The 20,925-nt window shown below is 33.5% G+C and overlaps 1 protein-coding gene across 5 annotated transcripts in view; it reads left to right on the forward strand.

Annotated features, from left to right (window-relative positions):
- LOC105212012 (uncharacterized) overlaps positions 1 to 20,925 on the forward strand; it is a 463,761-nt gene that overhangs the window by 382,165 nt on the left and 60,671 nt on the right. For 3 of the 5 annotated variants that reach the window (XM_054232153.1, XM_054232157.1, XM_054232155.1), the window contains 2 exons: positions 6,170 to 6,208; positions 12,025 to 12,115. The gene's annotated coding sequence lies outside the window, so the exon portion shown is untranslated. The remainder of the gene's footprint in view (positions 1 to 6,169; positions 6,209 to 12,024; positions 12,116 to 20,925) is intronic. The other 2 variants (XM_054232154.1, XM_054232156.1) reach the window with 1 other exon arrangement.

Consider the following 20,925-nt stretch of genomic DNA (forward strand, 5'->3'; position numbering starts at 1 on the left):
GACAGTTGAAAATAAATGTTTCATTTCAAATATTTTTGGGGGTGTGTGTATGAAATATTGATAGACTTATAAAACGCCTAAGGATTATGGTGATGCTCTGTGCAGTTGAGTGAATTCAATCGCTGTGAGATTTACAACTGATATGTTCTCATGATTTTTGATGGTTACATACTGATATATGTGATATCTATGTTAAGGAGAAATCTTTAATTTTGTATCCATCAATTTTACTCACTTACTACTTATTCTAAAATGCAGTTTTAAAGAAATATATTATTTCTCAAAGATCTGAAGTCAGACTGAGTTATGCAATCAATGTAACGAAACCAAAGCTGAAGTAGCAAAATCTTCATAAAGATTCAAGTTCATCATATAAAAATATAATCTTAGACACCTTTTTTCATTCTCAGATCTTAGAACTGTATTATATTGTCGTTCAAGTGTATCGAGCTAGTAGCAGGCTATGGTGAGAAATAAATCACCATTTTCCAAAATTTAGTTTTTTTGAGAAACTAGACAAACACTGTTTTTTCGATGATTTGAAGCTAATTTGATACATAATCTTTCACGGATTCCCTCTCAGGAAAATTAGTCAGAAAATAGAAAAGTGTAATTTCAAATGACGAATCTTCATTTAAGGTCCTTTGTATGCAATCTCTAGATAACTTGATTTTAGATAAGTCAAGCAACTAAAACAGCTTCTGAGTTAAACTAAGTATCGTACAAATAAAGGGTGATTTTTTAAGAGCTTGATAACTTTTTAAAAAAAAAAAAACGCATAAAATTTGCAAAATCTCATCGGTTCTTTATTTGAAACGTTAGATTGGTTCATGACATTTACTTTTTGAAGATAATTTCATTTAAATGTTGACCGCGGCTGCGTCTTAGGTGGTCCATTCGGAAAGTCCAATTTTGGGCAACTTTTTCGAGCATTTCGGCCGGAATAGCCCGAATTTCTTCGGAAATGTTGTCTTCCAAAGCTGGAATAGTTGCTGGCTTATTTCTGTAGACTTTAGACTTGACGTAGCCCCACAAAAAATAGTCTAAAGGCGTTAAATCGCATGATCTTGGTGGCCAACTTACGGGTCCATTTCTTGAGATGAATTGTTCTCCGAAGTTTTCCCTCAAAATGGCCATAGAATCGCGAGCTGTGTGGCATGTAGCGCCATCTTGTTGAAACCACATGTCAACCAAGTTCAGTTCTTCCATTTTTGGCAACAAAAAGTTTGTTAGCATCGAACGATAGCGATCGCCATTCACCGTAACGTTGCGTCCAACAGCATCTTTGAAAAAATACGGTCCAATGATTCCACCAGCGTACAAACCACACCAAACAGTGCATTTTTCGGGATGCATGGGCAGTTCTTGAACGGCTTCTGGTTGCTCTTCACCCCAAATGCGGCAATTTTGCTTATTTACGTAGCCATTCAACCAGAAATGAGCCTCATCGCTGAACAAAATTTGTCGATAAACACATTTCGAACCGAACACTGATTTTGGTAATAAAATTCAATGATTTGCAAGCGTTGCTCGTTAGTAAGTCTATTCATGATGAAATGTCAAAGCATACTGAGCATCTTTCTCTTTGTCACCATGTCTGAAATCCCACGTGATCTGTCAAATACTAATGCATGAAAATCCTAACCTCAAAAAAATCACCCGTTAGTTTTAGTAGGTGGCTTATGATTTCTTAAGGGGTTAGGTGGGTTTCAAAATTTCATAATATGACTTTTTTTGACTACATCGACTACTTGGAGAAGGTCAAAATGAACGGATGACTTATCATGCCGAATTATCAAATTGAATTAGAGACTGCCATTTAGGTATGACACTAAGGAACTTATCGGGGTAATGGAAGAATTCTTTGTTCTCACTGTTGAGTTTGCTCTGCATTGCAATGCATTGGCTGTTTGGGTCACTCTTACGGAAGTGAAAATGTGCCTTAATTCGAAGTCAACCCTAGGTGTCTGATAAGCTCTTCCGTTGGGATATCCTACCCAACTAACTTTTGAAGCATCAAACATTAACTGAACCCCATTAAGTATATCGTCATAAATTGTATTTTTGGTGTTTGGAAAGTCCTTTAATGATTATCGCTTTCAAAATTGTGTGCTTAATGCTCTTTAGCAAAACTCCGAATAAACTGTCAGTTATATAAAAAAATGGGCACCGTTTGTTGAACCGATATCTTGCTGAGTAGGAAAGGGGCGCTTGAAGTCGCTCTTATGGAATACAAAGCATGGAGAGGCGTAATGTTCATTATTCAACAATTTTCAGTGAATAGCTGGAAAAGAGAAACCACATATTATGGATCTGGTCAAAAACTCATTTTTCTTGCTTTCAAATGTTAGGAGATTACTGGCAAAAATTAATCAAAATTAGACATTAAAATGACAAATCGACAAATTCGAAAATCAGTATAATCTGTGCATTACCCTTATTGCTAACTACCTTGAATAACAAAATCAAATATTTCACGTAAACAGCGTTTTGTTTTAAAGCGATACGGACTTGTCAGCCTGCCGATATAAAACTATTTATTTATTAAATTCAAATTTCAAATTTTCTAAAATAATTCAAATCGAAATTTCACTATTTTTCAAAAATCCTGCAATATGATTAGGTTATTTGAGAAAATCTCAGTTTATGTTAATTTCAATCAAATACGAGTATAGGCTTTATAACATCATAATATATATCCATAATGTCAGTAATAGCTTTCAAAAGCGCTGCAGTTCTTGCTATCAAAAAATTAACTTTCTCATGTTAAGATCCCAAAAATATTTCGAAAAGTACTTTTCTCATTACTGCAATTAATTACGGAAGTTAACAATAAAAATCAGTTTACTATATTACTTGACGACTTAAAAAATTAATTTTCTTGAAAGTGTTTACAACCTAAAATAGAGAACTTCTGTAAATATTTTTTTCGAATTAACGAGAAATATCTCTAAAAATTTCTTTAAAGTATCCAATATATTACAATATTTACAACTGTATATTTAATAGAATTTAATTTTTTCTTATTTAAATTTCGGAGAGAAAGGTTGAAAAAATTTAAAACTTTAACTTTCTTACATTTTTAAAATATATTAATTAATATGTACAATTTCTTGATATTCGAGCAATAATCATTATCCAAATATTTCTTTCTTTCTATAACATTTCCTAAAGTAATATGATAAATGGTATGACTATCACATTATAAATATTGGAAAAGTAAAAAATATATCCATTTTATATTTTTCTGCAAAAAACTGTACTAATAATTCTAATTTATTAGTTTCACTTCAAAAATATATATTTTGCAACATTTTTATTTCGTCTATATATAAGTATTTTAACATAAAAATTATTAAATCAAATATCAAGTGGTAACACCATCGCTGTAGAGTTTATTACTCTTCCATTTGACACCTCAATCGCCAAAAAAAGGTGATTATTCACGAAACATACAAACAACAAGCAACATTCCAAAGGAGAAACAAAAACCACAGCAATTCATGTGACGCCGTGCATTACCCCTACGCTATGCAGCGCAGTGCAATAGCGAAGGAGAGTAGGCACACACAAAACAGCACACATTATCCACATATACCACACACCAGACTCCAGCACATACAACAAACACAACAGCATCACCCCACTGTGGGGAACTCTCCACAACTCTCAATGCAAATTAGTGAGCGCAGTATCAATTGGAATTTACTCTAGCGGACGGTCAACGGTGCTATTGCGCGTCTGTGTCGTGGTGCGTGAAAAATATTAGTAAACGCGTTGTGAAATTATTAATTAAAGTATTTTAAGTGGTTTATTGTGTTAATACAATGTAAAATCATAGAAGTGTTTAGTGAAAATTGGCTGAGTGTTAAAATATTATGAATTTGTGAGGGAAAATAGTGCAGAAATTCCGGTGTCAAGTGGGAAGTGTGAAGAACAACAAAAATGCAGTGTGAACTGGAATATTTTCATTTATATTTTCAATTTGTGCTCTTGAAAAGTATTATTATTGCAGTAATAATATGTGTATTGTTACAAAGTGTTGTGTAAAGTGATTTTGCTAAAAATTATTTGTATTAAATGCTGAAAAAATTGGTGCATATTATTCTGTTTATTTAATTTGTGAAATGTGTGCGCGTCGTACGATCGTTTCTTTCGTTATTCGCATAGCGGCGCACATGCAGGAACAAATATTGCTGTATAGGCTTATATCAAAGCAAGGGCGTAAACAACATGCGCAGGTGAGTTAAGGGGTGCTTATTTATGCTTTATTGAATATAATTTCATTTCTTTTATTTTTACTTTTTTTTTGTTTTATATTTTATTATATTTTAATTTACATAATTTATTTTATTGCTAATATTTTCTTATTAAGAGTACATTGAAAAATAGCTGTCTAATACTAAGATATTTAAATTTCATAAATTTTTTCATTAATTACTTTTTCAAACCAAACAAAAAATTTTACATAAAAATAATGTCAGTTTTATTGGAATCCAGTTTCTTACCGTAGTAGTTGTTATTTCTTCTTTTTTATACACTATGATAGAGAGATCAAATTTACTAAGGATTGTTTCCCCACTATCATTTTAAAATGACATTATCACTCGACTGAATATTTTAATTAAACAATTTATGAAACCTATTTTTTTATAAATTTAATTGATATAAAATTAAATTAAAATCTTTTGCCTTTTGGGATAGTGGCGAGCGAAATGAGTAGGTAAAGGAATCGTTACTTGTGGAATGCCAAGACAGATAGAGGAAAAAATCCTTTTTTGATGTTGATTTAAACAAGTGTGGTATTCTCTGATGTGGAGTTTTATTGAGTGCGAATGTGGGATGGATTCATGGTCAAAAGTATATTGAAACTACCAATATTTCCTTGTTCCAATCTTTAGTTATAACAAAAGAATAAATCTGTTAGATTGATTAGTCTTAGGAGTAGCCTGTTAAGTGATAAGAAATCAGAGATTATAATTATTTAATGAATTGTTTTGAATGCCAGGGCATCAGATATGGGAGACTACAGATGCAAATTAGTAAAATTATTAAAACCTCAGTTTTAAAATCCTCGTTTTAGATTCAAATCTAAGTCTGCAATACTTCAACCTCTTGTTAGAAAATGCTTCTTTTTGAGCTTGATAAGAATAGGTCTGATTTCCTTAGTTGAGTTTTAGTTAGTACCTTAGTTAGAGTGGTCCGCAGTTATCTTGTAATCAACCAGGTATGGGATGTTCGATATTTTCTCCTGTGTTAGAGGGTGTCTCAAAGTATAACGGTGAAGAAAGGACACCACTCTTCAAATCACCATATTTAATTTTATTTCGTTTTAAAGAATATTCTAGAAATTCTACTGATTTTTATGCGGGAGAGAAATATGTATACTTATTGTATTAAGAGCATGAAAAGATTGAAGGCTCTATTAATTGAAAGTTTCCAAAATTTTTATTTGATCAGTCCAGTAATAATTTAATTTGTATTGTTCTAAAACACCTGATGAGTGTAACAAACTACTTCTGCAGTATTAGGGTGATATTTGCTTTCCACTAAAATTCTCACAATTATCAGGGTCAATGTAATGAGAACGAAATAGCTTATAGTGCGTCTTAGCAAACGCTAATGCATTTTTAATTTAAACCAAAGCTATTTTCAGCATATTTCATGCGCGTACAACAAATAACAACAATACCTGGATATACTCGTACAAATAAAAACAGCGCTAATGAATATGAACATTAATTAAATTGACGCGGAAAAACTTTGCTGCAACTTTTGCTCTGCAGATTAAAAGGTGAAGCAGCGTAAATATATGATACGGTTATAAACATGCGTGCAACCAGCGCACCAACCACACACATACATACGCGTATGATAACACATCACAGTGCACATGTGAATTAATGAAAATGAGTTGTTGGAGTTTTCCCATAATATTCTTCACGGTAGTGGTGTGTTGTGCTTAGAACTTATCGGTTGCGTATAAAGCGACTATAAAATATTAGTAGTGCTGTATTAAATTTTATGCTCAGTAATCAGCTTTAGTTGGATAACGTTCTTAGGATATATAGAGTAGTTAATCTAGATAGAAAAGGTAAACATATTTTTGAAGTGCATTAAGGACTAATAAAATACTATTTATTTAAAAAAAATTATTTTTTTTTTTTAGAATGGATTCTTTCAATTGTCCAGAACTATTCTCAATGAGGTAAGTCATATATATTGTTTACTAACTCAAATACAAAGATTTGGATTACTATAACAGAATATAATTTTAATCTAAATCCTAAGTTTGGAATATTCTTATTTGGGTCAGTAAGTGAGCAAGAAGAAGTCGTCAATTTTGATCTGTTCTGATCCTATTTTCTAAACATCTGAGTTTTTTCTGAGAAATATTCGGGATATGATTTTATAAGACGCATTTTCTTGACTGATACGACACCAGCCCTTAGCTTCATATGTGACAACCCACACCGAACAAGACGAGACAAAAACGCTGTCCGCTTGGTTTGGGTTAGACCAAAATACTTTCAAAGACGTTTATGACTAATTCGGTGTGGGTAGAGCCTTACGTGCTTTCATACACTTTCAGTAATTTGTTTGGTTCGATCTATAATTATCTACATCAGACTTCCTTTTGACCATTTTTTCATGTTGTTGTGATAACGAAGACCAAATACGGGAGAACTCGTCTATATTTCCATTACCATATGTGATTAAGAGTTATCCTAATGTTCTCTCTGTTTCTCCTTCAAATCTAATTTGTTGTTCCTTGGGATAATCTAACACTTGGATATTTAAATTTTGTATACCTCATCACCTGTAGTGTAACTTAATGGTCTATTATTAAGCTAATGACCATCCAAATTAAAGAATAGACTCGAGTAATATTCTAATTCTCACGATGTTTGTTTGAGAAAAGGTATACGTTAATTTCACTAAAAGAGGCATTGACTCAATAATTTTCTATTGTTTAGTATTTCAGATATAATATTAATTTCCAGAAAATAAATATTCCAAGTGAATGGGTTGTGCGTTCAGCTTAACAACTCCCTTTTTGCAACAATTTTAGAGACATACTACTCTCAGTGTAAATATCTATTGCTCTATTTTTCCCCGGTGTACAAAGTTCAAAGTCGTGTAAATATGCTTTTATCTCTTGTTTAAAATGTGTATCTTATGCGTGTATTGCACTTGATGCTGCTTAGATGTGTGTTTGAATAAAAGCGCGGAAATTCGCTTTGAAAATATTTTAATTTATTACTCAAGACTTTAACCTATGCAGACGTACATATAACACTAATAAAACATGAGAGCACTGTATGTGTTATAAGGTGAAAGCAAATTCTTGGAGGCATTTATGTGTGAGAGTGTGCATTCATGGCGCATATAATCATGTTAGGCTTCCATTATGTCTTGTATATCTAAATACACACACATGTACATCCGAGTATGAGCAAATGAGCACTTTCTTCGCTTTATTGGTTATAATAAAAAAACCATTTGCGAAATTAAGCTAAATACAGCAACTGCATAATCCATAACAGCTGTGCAACCGCTGCCATCAATCCACCACCCACATGTTTATGCGCTTGTTCGCTGCTTTCTTCATACTGCTGCACTGTTTCGCTGCTACTGGTGTGCGTTTTTATCATTACCATGATGCTGATGCGTATAATTTAATATCCATGAAAGGGTTTTGTGGTTCAGTAATAATATTTATTATATATTTCATATTTTACTTTACGCTGCTTTTACGAGTGCGAGTACATGCAAGTTTTAAGAGCACGCACACATGCCTATAAACTCACGTGTATAAACTCACCTGCAAATATTTTGCATTTTCTGTGTGTAAATATTTGCACGCAAATAATTTTCATATTTTATTTATCTTCCGCCTGTGATGCCAGTGCAGTTTGACAAAAATTATTATAAGCGGATATTAAGTATTTCCCGCGCATTAACGGTTTTTATTTCATTTCATGTATTGGTATAACATTTTTAACGGTTTTCCAGTGTTGTAACTGTGTTGGAATTGTATTACGCTTGTGTGTTTTTACCAAATTTTATGTTAAAAGCTATGGATGTTTTATAGGATTATAGAAATAAAGTTCCTAAAGGTATTAAATAATAAATAAAACATATTTATTATTTCTTTGTGAGTAACTTCAATTTATAAAACTTATTGCTTCTTGTTTTTATTTCTGTAGAAAAAATGTTTCAAAGCTTGTGATGCATACTGCCATTAGTAGGCCAATTGTAAAACTATCGGGACTGTAATCCCCTCACACCGCCATGGCCTCTGTGAACGAATATGTGGCCTTGATAAAGCTAACCAATTCATAATGTTTTGTATGTGCATCTTCTTAGCACTTAGCCTAGGAGCTAAAATTGTGAGTTCCTTACCGTTTGTAGACGCGGGTGTCTCCATGGATTTTAACAAATAGAACAAATATAAAATTGGTTTGTTATGCGTTCTTGTTTTTCGAAGAGATATTTTACGTCAAAATTTGGTATTTTTGTGTTTTTTGGATTCGGTTTTATACGATAGTTTAATGAGTTTTTCGAACATCGGGTTTTAATAATTCACGCCTGGATGCCCCGAAAACATCTATCAAAGGGGACAAAGTGAAAAAATTCTGTGAACTCGTATTAACATATTTATTAGATAGGTAAAATAGGTTGCGGGGTCACATCATACATGAAATAATGGTAAAGCTGTACGACATACCATGGCCATTGATATACGAGAGACATAGTAATAATCGATATAATGGTCTTCATTCCTTCCCTGATGAAATCGAAGATTTGGCGGGAGGGAATATAGCCCCTGTGTTTGGTCAATTAGGCTATGAACTACTGCAATTTTTACTGTATTTTCCAGGACGACCATTTTTGTTTTCAAACTTGAAAAAATTAATGGTCATGCAGAAATTTGAATCGAATGATAAAGTTATTAAAGCCAAAGAGGTCTACTTTGCAGACCACCAAAAATCGTACATATTTTTCAGACGCGTTAATGAACAAAAAATAAATGAAGTGTATCTCGCTGAAAGGACACTTGGTTGAAAAGTAAAACGTAATTTTTCAGGATTTTCGTTTTTAAAAGCTCTTATTCCACCACCTCATTGGTTTTTTGTTGTTCAGATCTTAAATTAGCAGGTTCTTTATAACACCATACTGCCAATGCACAGTGGTTGGGCTTGTATGGAGCCGCGGCTATAAATACTTCTAGTTGTGTTATCGAGTATTATGCAATTTTCACCAAAAATCAAGAAAAATATTTTAAATATCGTATAAAAAAATTGGAGACATTGTGCGACTATATCCTATAGGTCCCATAGGAATGATCGGGACGAGTTTTAATGACTTTGTTATTTTCCGTTCAAAACTTTTTTATTTTATTGTAATAACAGGGAAATTAATATATTGAGGAAAAAATGGCGAACTTAAGTCCCGCCAGTCCACATTTATACATACATATATATACAGAATCATGATAAGAAATTATAACAAGACACATAATAAAAAAAATGAATTCTTATATCAGAGACCATAAGCACTGAGGCGCTCAGGTTCCATATGTGGGGCTTGAAAAGTTATAGATTTTGGCGATTTTCGCACCGGCAATACAACACTGTTAATGGAATATTTGTATCAGGAAACTTCAAGCTGCGGTGTAAGGGTTGTAAACCGATTTCACTTTTAAGATATTTTTACCCATTTGTGATTAGGGATGCAAACATCGTAAAATGAAACATCGATGGTTCGATGTATCAATGAATCTTCAAAACCCATCGAAATCAAAAACATCGGCCATTAAAACATCGAAACATCGATGTATTTTTGAACTTTTTAACTTATTTTAAATTTAGTGTGAAAAGCTAAGAGATACAGAAGCAGAAGCATAAATAAATGAAATGTAGTACGTCTTAAGTTTATACATTTTATTTCACTTAGCATTATATGTCTGTTAAAGTTTTTTCTGAACAAATAACAGAATTTCAAAACAACGACATGGAAAGTTTTTTCACTGTCATTTTTTTTCGATTTTATTTCTGCGTGATAGTTGCCCTGGGTTTAGAAAACGGTCGTTTAATCGGGACTGAAGTGGCCACAATGTGTAAATATTAATAAGCCCATTTATACAACTCCGGAAACACAGTATTCATGTCAACCCAAACTCTATTGGCTTCTGATTGGTAGGGGTAACAGCCGAGATACATTTTCTCTTCAACTTTCCGTCCCTGTAATTGTAGATAAATTTGACAGGTTACATTTCACCTTTTGGTGGACCAAATGTTTATTCTGGTTCCAAATATCAAACGAGTATTATGTTTCACACTCATCCGAAGATTCCGTTGCATCAGCGCGATTCTTTGATTTTTTTATGAAACAAAAAAAGTATTTCTTTTAACCATAGCATCTTTTAAATACAGTAATTTGAATCTCTGATCTATCGCAGTAGCCTACGCCAGAATTAGATTGTATAAATAAATCATAAAAGTAACCGCAGTATTGTCCAAGCGCACATTCCCTTAACGAATTCTCCGTATTTTACAAAAATCGAATTCCAATGTAATAAAGCGTATCTAAATAGAGGGTTTCGGGTTAATACCCGAAAAAGTGTGAAGTAAAATTTTTATAAAAAACATCGACATAAAACATCGTTGAAAGTGACATCGATGCATCGATGTTTTTAGATTCGAGACATCGATGGCTAACATCGATGCTTTTTGACGAAAACATCGATACATCGTTTGCATCCCTATTTGTGATCGATTTTTTGATTTTTGTTGTTGCTATGGACGCAGCCACTGGATATCGATTACACCTACGATGAATAATAAAAATCGAATTTCGCCAAAAAAAAATTATTTCAAATTTATCGAAATGTTTAAGGGAACTCAAATCAAAATTAATTCAACCAGTAAAATATATTTACTATTTTATTGATAAATTGTGATCCTTCAAAGTTAACACTATTTAAAAGTAGCTCTTAATTTCACTTAATTTATTCTGATTTAATCTAAGCACTCTACACAAGTGTAAAATAAATACCTTTGCGTCTGTTATTAAACACGAAATTTGACTCAATTGTTTTCTATTGCAAATTAGTTTGGTGACAAAATTATTTTTTCCCACACGTGATTATCATTTATGCTAATCAGCTATGCATGATTATTTGCTTTTAATTATGCAAAAGCGTAAGCCAGACGCCTTAACATACTCACAAATTACTGTGGCCTTCACACGCACACACAGAATTAAAAGGTATATCGAAAATATGTTACGTATACGCCATGTCGCGCATTAATTGTATAGTCTGCATTGGATTTAAATAACACGCTTTGCATGCGTGTAAATATTTTACGCTTTTTATAGCGCAATGCACGTTTTTTGTTGTTGTGCAACGCATTTCGGTTGGCATTTGCAACATATGTTGCTATTGGAAAATGTACAATTATTTGCGGCCAACATTTGTGGCGTCTGTAACAATTTTATAATTAGTTTGATTTAGTTCGTTTTTTTTTTCGCGTGCGCTCATTAAAATTGCACGTGTATAACGGTTATTATTATTATTTTAGTTGAAAAGCCAGTGTATATGCATGTCACAGCTGCGGCATGTTGCATGCAACAACGCATGGCCGCCGCCGCCATTGACGTATCCCACGTGTAAAATTTGTTGTTGCTAATCCGGTTTACGCTTTTTTGTTTGTTTCTTTGCTGATGTTGTTGTTGTTGTTTTGTGTCAGGTTGTTCATTTAAATTTCAGCCATGTAAAATTGTTATAATTTGTTATTACAAATTACTGCTTTATTAGTGTAATTAATGATGTCAACACCATGTGTTTGCACTAATTTTGCGGTGCTGGCGCAAAAAGTAAACATAAATAAGTAATAGTTGCAATGAATGCTTTTTTATTATAGTCTTTATAAACTGCCTAATATATGGCCGACATACTCGTGTGTATTTATATGGATTTGTGCATTTTGTAATAGTTTATTTTGTTTGTTGTTACAGGATTAGGCTGTAATATTATCAACAAATCATGTGGCTTACAGCAAATAGCTGACACAAGCAGAATAAAACAACAAATACCTTTTTAATTCTGGTGAGTACCATTTATTATTATTAAATTGAAATTTTGTAGTTAATGGAATTTTAGAGCAAATTGCTATAATTGAAAATCTATTTGTTTTCACACTTTTTTACATTAAAGAAATAAATTTTGTATATATTGATCATTTTATTCAGCTTATTTTATCAACTTTTTCATTATTTTTTCGCTTAAATTGTTTGTTTTCAATAATTGAATATCACAAAATTATATAAATTTTTTCTTTAATAAAAATCAGTCAAATTATAGGCTTTTGTGGTTAATATATATTTATAAAATTTTTGTGAGTTTTCTTACTCTCTTTACTATGAGCATTATTGCCTTTTGAGTAGAGAAATCTGATCTGTACACTTGGTACAGGTTTGTTTCATCGAAAAAAGACCTTTTTTCATGAATTTTTTTAGAAAAAATTATTGCTGTAGGTTTATTTTACTTATTATTATATGAAAGTACAACATTTGAAGGATACTTCAAAAAAAGTTGTATCGTAAAATAGCGAGGAATAACTGATTTATCGTCGATCTCTGCAGGCACCTCGAAAAAAAAGTTGTTGTGCGGTGACCAGCCTACAGTATCCGAAACCAAAAAATCAAAATGCTTTCTTTAGTTTATTAGTTTATCTTTCAATTGACATCGAGTTTATTTTGATTTTAAAATTTTTCAATTTTTGGTACCATTTTCAAGCCAAAATGACGTTTTTAGACGAAAAAATCGACCTATTTGTTATTGTAAAATTGTTAGTAATTAAATTTTTTGGAAAAACTCGACGTCATTCGAGAGCTATGTATATGTAGAATATTTGTTCAAAATTTCAAAATGATCGATGCAGTAGTTTTTTCTGTAAGCTGGTCACCGACTTCAAAAATGACATATTTGGGAAAATCGATTCAAAGTTTTGTATACTCAGCGCAGATAGCTGGAGGTACCGTTACTCAACCTGCTGTAACTTCGTTAGTTTTTCTCCGAATGACCTAAAACTTTAACACAATATTCTTGAGATGTTGATGGTTGAGAAAAAAATGAAAAAAAAAAAAAAAAATGAAAAAACAAAAGTTGTCAAACCTTACCCCCCCCTTAATACAGTAGTTTTTCGAAATAACGAACACATTCATTGTCAGGCCTGTTCGTTACATCAAATTTTTCGTTAATTCGAGTACTCACTTAGAGGTATGTTTTTCAATAAAAAAGAGTTAAATATCCGTAAATTGCAGTTTAATAAATTGTTTTATTAAATATTTATTAAAAAATTAAAAACCTTAACAAGAAACAATTCAAATCCAAGAAATTCTCCCAAAAGGAACCAATTCTGACACTTATACTTCTATTTGGTGCTGATCAATAATTTTGAGCTTTTTTATAAAATTCAAATTTTTTTCAATTTCCACATTTCTTTTGAATATTTTCAAGTTTTTTCTCACTTTCTTCATATATTTTCTTCATGTTGTTCTTTAAGGGGTTATATACAGTTAGACGGCCGAAAAAAAGTGAATTTTCCAGAATTTTTTCTGAGAAAACTTTTTAATTTATTGATCCAAAAATTTATACACATATTATGGTATCTTTTAACTGTATTTTAAGACTTAGTACTAGTAAAAATATTTATTTGAAAAAGAGCTACAGCTGATCTCCAGGAGCTCCTCTCAAAAAAGACGTTTTGCGGTGACCACTATATCTCGGAACTGGATCATTTGAAATTAAAAAACCAAACAGATTTCGTTAAAACAATGTTATATCTAGTAACTAATCGAAGGAATAAGCAAAATAAATTTTTTTGACAAAATGGCGGTTTCTCAAAAAAAAAAATCGATTCTTCACCGAAATTTCGGCCTTAAATTGATTATAAAAAATAAAAAATATTTATCGGAGAGAAAAAATCTTCGATCAATTACTAAAAAATATATTTAAGAAGGTCGTGTTAAAATTTGAGACTAATCGGTCTAGCCGTTTTCGAGTAATGTTGGTCACCGACTTTGAAAACACCATTTTGAGAAAAACGCGCTGCCGCTCGGACCTTGTACTTCCAAGCACTGTGAAACGCCTTTTCAAATTTGCTTGTAACTTTGAAAATATTCACCGGAACGATATGAAATTTTCTGTGTGTATTCTTAAATATATGTACATTAAGAAAATGAAATTAAAAAAAATCGATTTTTTGAAAATTCTAAATGCATATAACCCCTTAAACCGAGTACTTACAAATCACCGATTTTCATTATTTAAGGTACTCAATGTAAAAAATTTGCCTGTTCGTTATAAGCGGTTTTCGTTAAAACGAATATTCGTTATTTCGGAAAACTACGGTATTTAGATTAAGAAAATTATCGGTTTTTCTTTGAAGTGTTCCGCGGTTGAACCATTTTGTTTCAATTTGTTTCTTTTGGATATTTCGATCATTTTTCTATAGTTTCTTAGTCTCTATATTATTAAATTTAAAATTAACTCATATATAAATTATGTATCGCTATAACTTTTGAACTGTTTATCTACCTTTCTTTTTTGTTGACAAATTCTACTCGATTATTTTTCTAGTTCATGTTGCGTTCATGTCATGGTATGGTATATCAACTTATTTTTGTTTATACTCGTATACATTGTGGTTATTGCCTTACACCCGGTGAGTGAGAAATGTGGCTTTAATGCTCTCAATTTTTATTTTAAAAGCTTTGAAGTGAGCAAGATTATGATATGCATATATACAGTTATGGTCAACTAATTTGCAACGCTTGACATTTTGTTAGAAAAATTTTTTGTTTGCAATTGAAATTTAATATTTTGTGGAAAAATCATTATTTGAATAAAGGCTTTGCATCTTCGAGGAAGTGATACATATGCTTTTGGAAATTTCTGCTATCTTTACCTTTCCTACTTGTTCTATGAAATTTCCGATTATGTTCAATGGAACCTTCGTTTTTAATTGCCCCCAGAGATTCTTAACAGAGTTCAGTTCTGGACTGCACAAAAAGAAGATATTAGACTGACTAATAGAGAAATTATATTTTCGCCCATCCATCGTTGTGTCGACCCCGCGGTGGTATGTTTTGGGTCGTTATTTTGTTGAAACAGCCAACAATATGCCTGTTATATTGCCGTCGGAAGCATTACACCTCTCAGTATAGAAGTACTGATCCACATGACACACAACCCATTCATGACACAACATTACATATTATCATAGTACCTCCGCCGTACTGTAGTGTAGAGCGATGATGACTTCCAACTCATCCTGAGTGTTGCAAAAATGTGGTCATATCGACATATTTTTAAGACTTCGATAGTAATATTTGATATTATCGTATTTCACTATCTTCCATTATCTTTTCCATATCCTTCATTTTATATTTTTCACATTTTCTTTGCGTCTGAATCCTTTGCACTCTGGTTTTTGTTATCAAAAAAATGGTTTACGCTTTGTCCGTCTATAAAGGGTTTTGGTATTCCGGTAATGGGATATTATTGTTCTTCATTAGATGATTTGAAGGATATGATCAATATGTCTAAGTTTTTATGCTACAAATAAGATGGGTGTTACGATGACTGAGGGCATTGATGACATACTCTATAAGCTAATACATTTATTTTTATTATATTACTTAACTGAGTTTTATTCCAAGTTTGTTAACGGTTTTCTAATAATGAAATCAGAACTATTCGAACTTATTTATATTCCAAAGTTGAAGTTCAACACAGATCATAGCGAACCTTAAAAGTAAGATAATATTTGAACTTATATAAATCCCATAAACTTAAGAGGCCTCTACCGAAATTCTGAGCCGATATAAGCCATACATTTATCTTTCCATAACATGTTTGTAATGCCAAAACTATAACAAACCGATTTACGAATAAGCAAATCCATGTTCCTTCTATCTAAAATCAACTGTATCTAAATGACAAAAAGTACACAATTACCATAGGTCGATGTCAAACAATTGCCTAAAGTATACGAACTGTGTCACTCTAAATTACTTTGCCAATTACAATTAGCACTAATTTCATTTCACAAAGTGTTGATGGAAATGATTTTGGAAAATAAACGTAATCACAATTTCCACAATTCAACACACACACACTCACAACTCACCGCTGGACGAGCGAGCCACACGTAGAAGAAGAGACGAGCTGCGCGCAGGTAACAGGCAGTCAAAGTGACTTTAAGTGGCAACATTATTGCAGGCAAATTAGTTGCCTTCATCACCTCGGCACTCGCTCTAAGATGTCGCCGGCCAAGTACTTGCTCAACAAAATTTGCAACTTGAAATTAAATTCAAATTTTTCACAGAATACTTACGTACTTAGTTGTTTGCTAGCTGTGCAGCTACAGGCCTTAGATTCGGTGGCTTGGAAGGGGCTTGTCTTGAATGGAAAGTGACTGGGTGTGCAAGCTATTATGGCTATGAATACATAAGTGGGGGGAGGGGATGTGCGAGAATTTATAGTATAGTAGTGTAGAGAGAATGTGAATGAGTTGGCTGGGGTCTTGAGTTGCATACAAGTTGGGGGCGTTGCAAGCGTGGGCATCTTTCTCTGCAACACAATGCTTGCAACTGGCCAGCATATTCTTCGTTTACGCATAGCTACCACCGAAATATGTTCTGCATTGCTCGGCCGGAGACTGAGTAAACAAACCGGGAGGAGGCACGGCAGTGGAAGTGGATAAACTTTTGTTGAAGTAATCAAAATGCAGACAAAAAGTAGTTTCTGAATTGCTATGTGCCGATGCTGTGGGCAAGTGGTAGTAGTAACCGGCCAAGGCATACGAAAGCTATGAAAGCTTGGCTTGCCTGCCTGCCTGAATTCTATGAAATTTGTAGTATTTGTCTGCGTGTGTTGGCCAAGTTAAACAGCGCTCTGTGCCACTCGAAAACTTTTTGCTGTTTTAAGACTTTTCATCAAGCAGCAACGCGACTCGGCTACTTAAATACAAGTCTGCCTGTATATATATACATATTTTATATGTATTTAGACTGCTAGTTTCGCTACTACTTTATTTAATTATTAAAACTCTTTACTCAGCATCAGCACTACCGTGCAAATAGTTTTCGTGCGCCGGCAGATTCTTTACGAATTAATTTCGTAATTTTCATTTTTCATTTTTTTTTTCATTTTTTCTTACACCTGAGATAATATGATGAGCACGACGGCGTGGTGGCTGCTGTGAAAGTTCGCAAGTCTTACCGAGAAGTTGGCGTGTTTGCGCCTCTGCATATACTTTAGTGTCATTAAATATGCAAGTGTAAAATTTTTCAACTAAATTCTGTTTTTTTCGTTCTTCAACCAACTTTTTTTGCATGCTACAGCCATCAGCGAACGCATTAAACGCGTGAATGAGTGCGATGAATGCAAATATAATGAGTTCGCGTGCTGCTTGAGTATATGATATACTCTCAGTATATATATTTCCACATACACGATTTTTTAACATTTGTTAATGTGTCGTAGTCATTTTGTATGCAACTCGTCGCCGCAGTCCGTCGCCATTAGAAAAATGTGTAAAGAAATCGAAATGCATGCATACGAGTAGTACATATATTTGAAAACCATAGAAATATGTAAATGTGACCCATATAATCGGTATTGTATTCGCTGCAGACATGCATTTGTATTGAATCTCAGGCAAGAATAACAAATTCACTTTTCGAACACAACAATTTCTGCTTACCCACACAAAACGTTGACCCAATAAATATTATGTTAAGCGTGCACTCGCTTGAAAAGTAGCGCAGAAGATGATTTCTCTGGTAACCTATAAATTAAAATACATGTAAGAATGCTTAAGCAACAAAATCAGACTGGACTTGTGAAGAGAAGAAATTAATGTATCGAGTACTGGACGATGAATACATTGAGTTTAAAATAGATTTTTTTCGGATAATAGGTCACACTGTGGTTAGAAATGTAATATTGGTCTGAAGAGTTTTCAATAGAATTGTTTTCTAAATATGGTTGTCAAATGACAGCTGTCAAATGGTCGTCAGATGATTGTCAGATGGGATATGTCAAATAGAAGTCAGATTCATGTCAGGTCAGAAGCTGCCGAATGGATGTCAAATGGCAGCGGTCAGATAGATATGGCAATTCAATTTTTTGAAGGACACTTCAGGACACTGGTAAACGTATTTTCTAGCATTGTGGATCTGTGGCGTGACCTCCAAGATCGTGGTATTTAATAATGGTTGTCAAATATCTCCCTTCTAAAAAGTGTTACAGTGATCGAATTTAGTTCAAATAATCGCCGTTTCGTTTCCATATGGACGGCAACTTCATAATACCCCCCTCGTAGAAGCTCACCTCTTTATTTGCGAAGAACTCGGACAGTCACTTTTCACAGGCCTCTTTTGAGTTCAACTTTACACCGCCAAGGACAGGAACAGGTCGTAATCACTTGGCGCTATGTCCTCCCATCCGAGCTCCCGTAGCTTCTGACGAGTCATCAACGAAGTGTGTGGTCTGGCGTTGTCCTGGTGGAACACTACACCCTACAACCCTCCTGGCCAATTCTGGACGTTTCTGGTCGATCGCCTGCTTCAAGCGGTCCAGTTGTTCGCAGTAGATGGCAGTATTAAGCGTCTGGCCATATGGGAGTAGCTCATAGTGGATGATTCCCTTCCAATCTCATCAAACACGCAGCAATCCCAGCTTGGCCACTGTTTGGGACGATTCACCGGCCTTCGACCACAACCGTTTTCTCTTGATATTATTGTATGTGATCCATTTTCCGTCGCCAGTCACCATCCGATTCAAAAATGGGTCGAGTTCGTTCCGTTTCAGCAGCATATCGCATGCGTTGATTCGGTCCAGAAGGTTTTTTTGCGTAAAATCATGCGGCACTTAAACATCAAGCTTTTTTGTGTATCCAGCCTTCTGCAGATGTCTTAAAATGGTTTGGTCCGTCCGCCTGCTGGCTCATCCATAGTGTCGTTTTCACCCGCTCTGAATCGTCGAAACAATTCCTCCGTAGTTCGAAGTGATAGAGTATCATCCCCCAAAGCTCTTGCGGATTTGCCTTTAACGAAGGAAAACTTTAAAATAGCGAGAATTTCGGCGTTGATGAACTCCATGTTTACATGTCTAACGCAATATTCAAACTAATCATGCATAGCGTCGTTTTGTATGATATGTCAAGAGTATTGCCAAATACGTAGCGCTTTATACATAGCCGCAAAATTCAAAAGACAAAAAGATATTTGACAACCTAATATTTTGTGGAGTTATGTGAAGTAGCTTAACTACGCAGATAAGACCGAGACGATTGATACGTTGACAAAGAATATTTGGCGCCCAATTTCGGACATATGTATGTCCCCAATTACTATAAAATGTGATTGAAAATTAAGCATTTCGCCTAGAACTTGTTCGATCCAGCCGCGGCGGTCACCTTTCCGGAATCATTTTTAAATCATAATGGCAAACCTTTATCTTCATATTTTATTTCTTCTTGAAGACTACATTTCTAATAAAAATACACCCTTTATATCGGAAGGACAAATGTGCTACATTTTGCAATGAAATTTATTAATTTAAAACTGTATTACAGAGGATTGATTGAGGTTTTTGACCAATTTGTCGAAGTGTGCTATTAATAAGCAGATATTTATTCAAATAAATATTTTGTTCTATCGGCTTTTTTCCTCGTCTGTCTGTTTTCCTTTTCCTATCTTTTCGTCCCTTCTCTGTATGTGCATATTGTCCATGCATACAAGCTCAACCTATTGCATATGTATAAGCCGCATTAGTTCACGCATAAATTATCTCAATGTTCGACTTTCTTCTGTCATCATTAGGAGTAGTGTGGGCTATCGTGATTTCACTTTCCGAATCGATTGTGTTAAGTATGTCGATTTCATGAAAATCACGCATACTTAGGTGAGCTAAAATGAGTTCTGGTTAACATATATATTTACAAAAATATATGTATAGTGGGTATAACAAATAGCATCACATAATATGTGAACTATGTCTGTATGTCTGATTTTATACATTGCTTGGCAGAGAAATAGAAACATTTTGTAAGTTTCAACCATCTAGTTTATTCATTGGTTGCACAAAACTTTGGCAATGTCAAGGAAGGATCCTGTAAATTATAAAATTTTTTCGGGATTTCTTGAACAAATTTTAATATAAAATTTTCGTATCGATCGTACTGTCGAAAGACGCATTTTCGATGAAGAATAATATAGTTACCGCGAATTCCTTATAGGTCCCGAACATCCGGTCACATTCAACATGTTACCAGACTAGGCCAATGTAACTCCTAGTTTAATTTTGAATCAGCAAGGTCCTTTACTTTGACTTTATTCACTTTTTAAATATATTTATTATACGGTATATTTTTCAAAAATTTAAGTGACGCCAAATTCGATATCATGTTCATCCATAAATAGTTTCATATATTGTTTTAGTCTGATCGTTCGACATAGATTTGCTATAGAGTTTGGTAAATCAAGATTGGAGTTTGTTGTAAATTCCACATTGGGCATCTTTCCGGCGATGTCTGTCTTGTGTGAATTATTGCGGACCTAAAACCCTTACAATATATGTACCCCAGTGTACCCGCCATAAATCTCAACAATCAGCACTCACTCACACATAAAGCACGCAGCAATTCATGTTACAAAAACAATAAATCTTGCAAATTTATGCAAGTCACATAGTACAAGCAACTTGAATTGTTATTTATCTGTGTCAAAATTTGTGCAATTTAGGTGATGGTGAAAGTTTTTATTTCACTTTTACTTTTTTTCAGCCACCTCACCTCTCTCTCTCTCTCTAATCCTCGCTCCCACTTCGCATCGCCATCTGTTTTA

Source organism: Zeugodacus cucurbitae, chromosome 5, assembly GCF_028554725.1.
Source record: "Zeugodacus cucurbitae isolate PBARC_wt_2022May chromosome 5, idZeuCucr1.2, whole genome shotgun sequence".
In the NCBI taxonomy this organism is placed as follows: Eukaryota; Metazoa; Arthropoda; class Insecta; order Diptera; family Tephritidae; genus Zeugodacus; species Zeugodacus cucurbitae.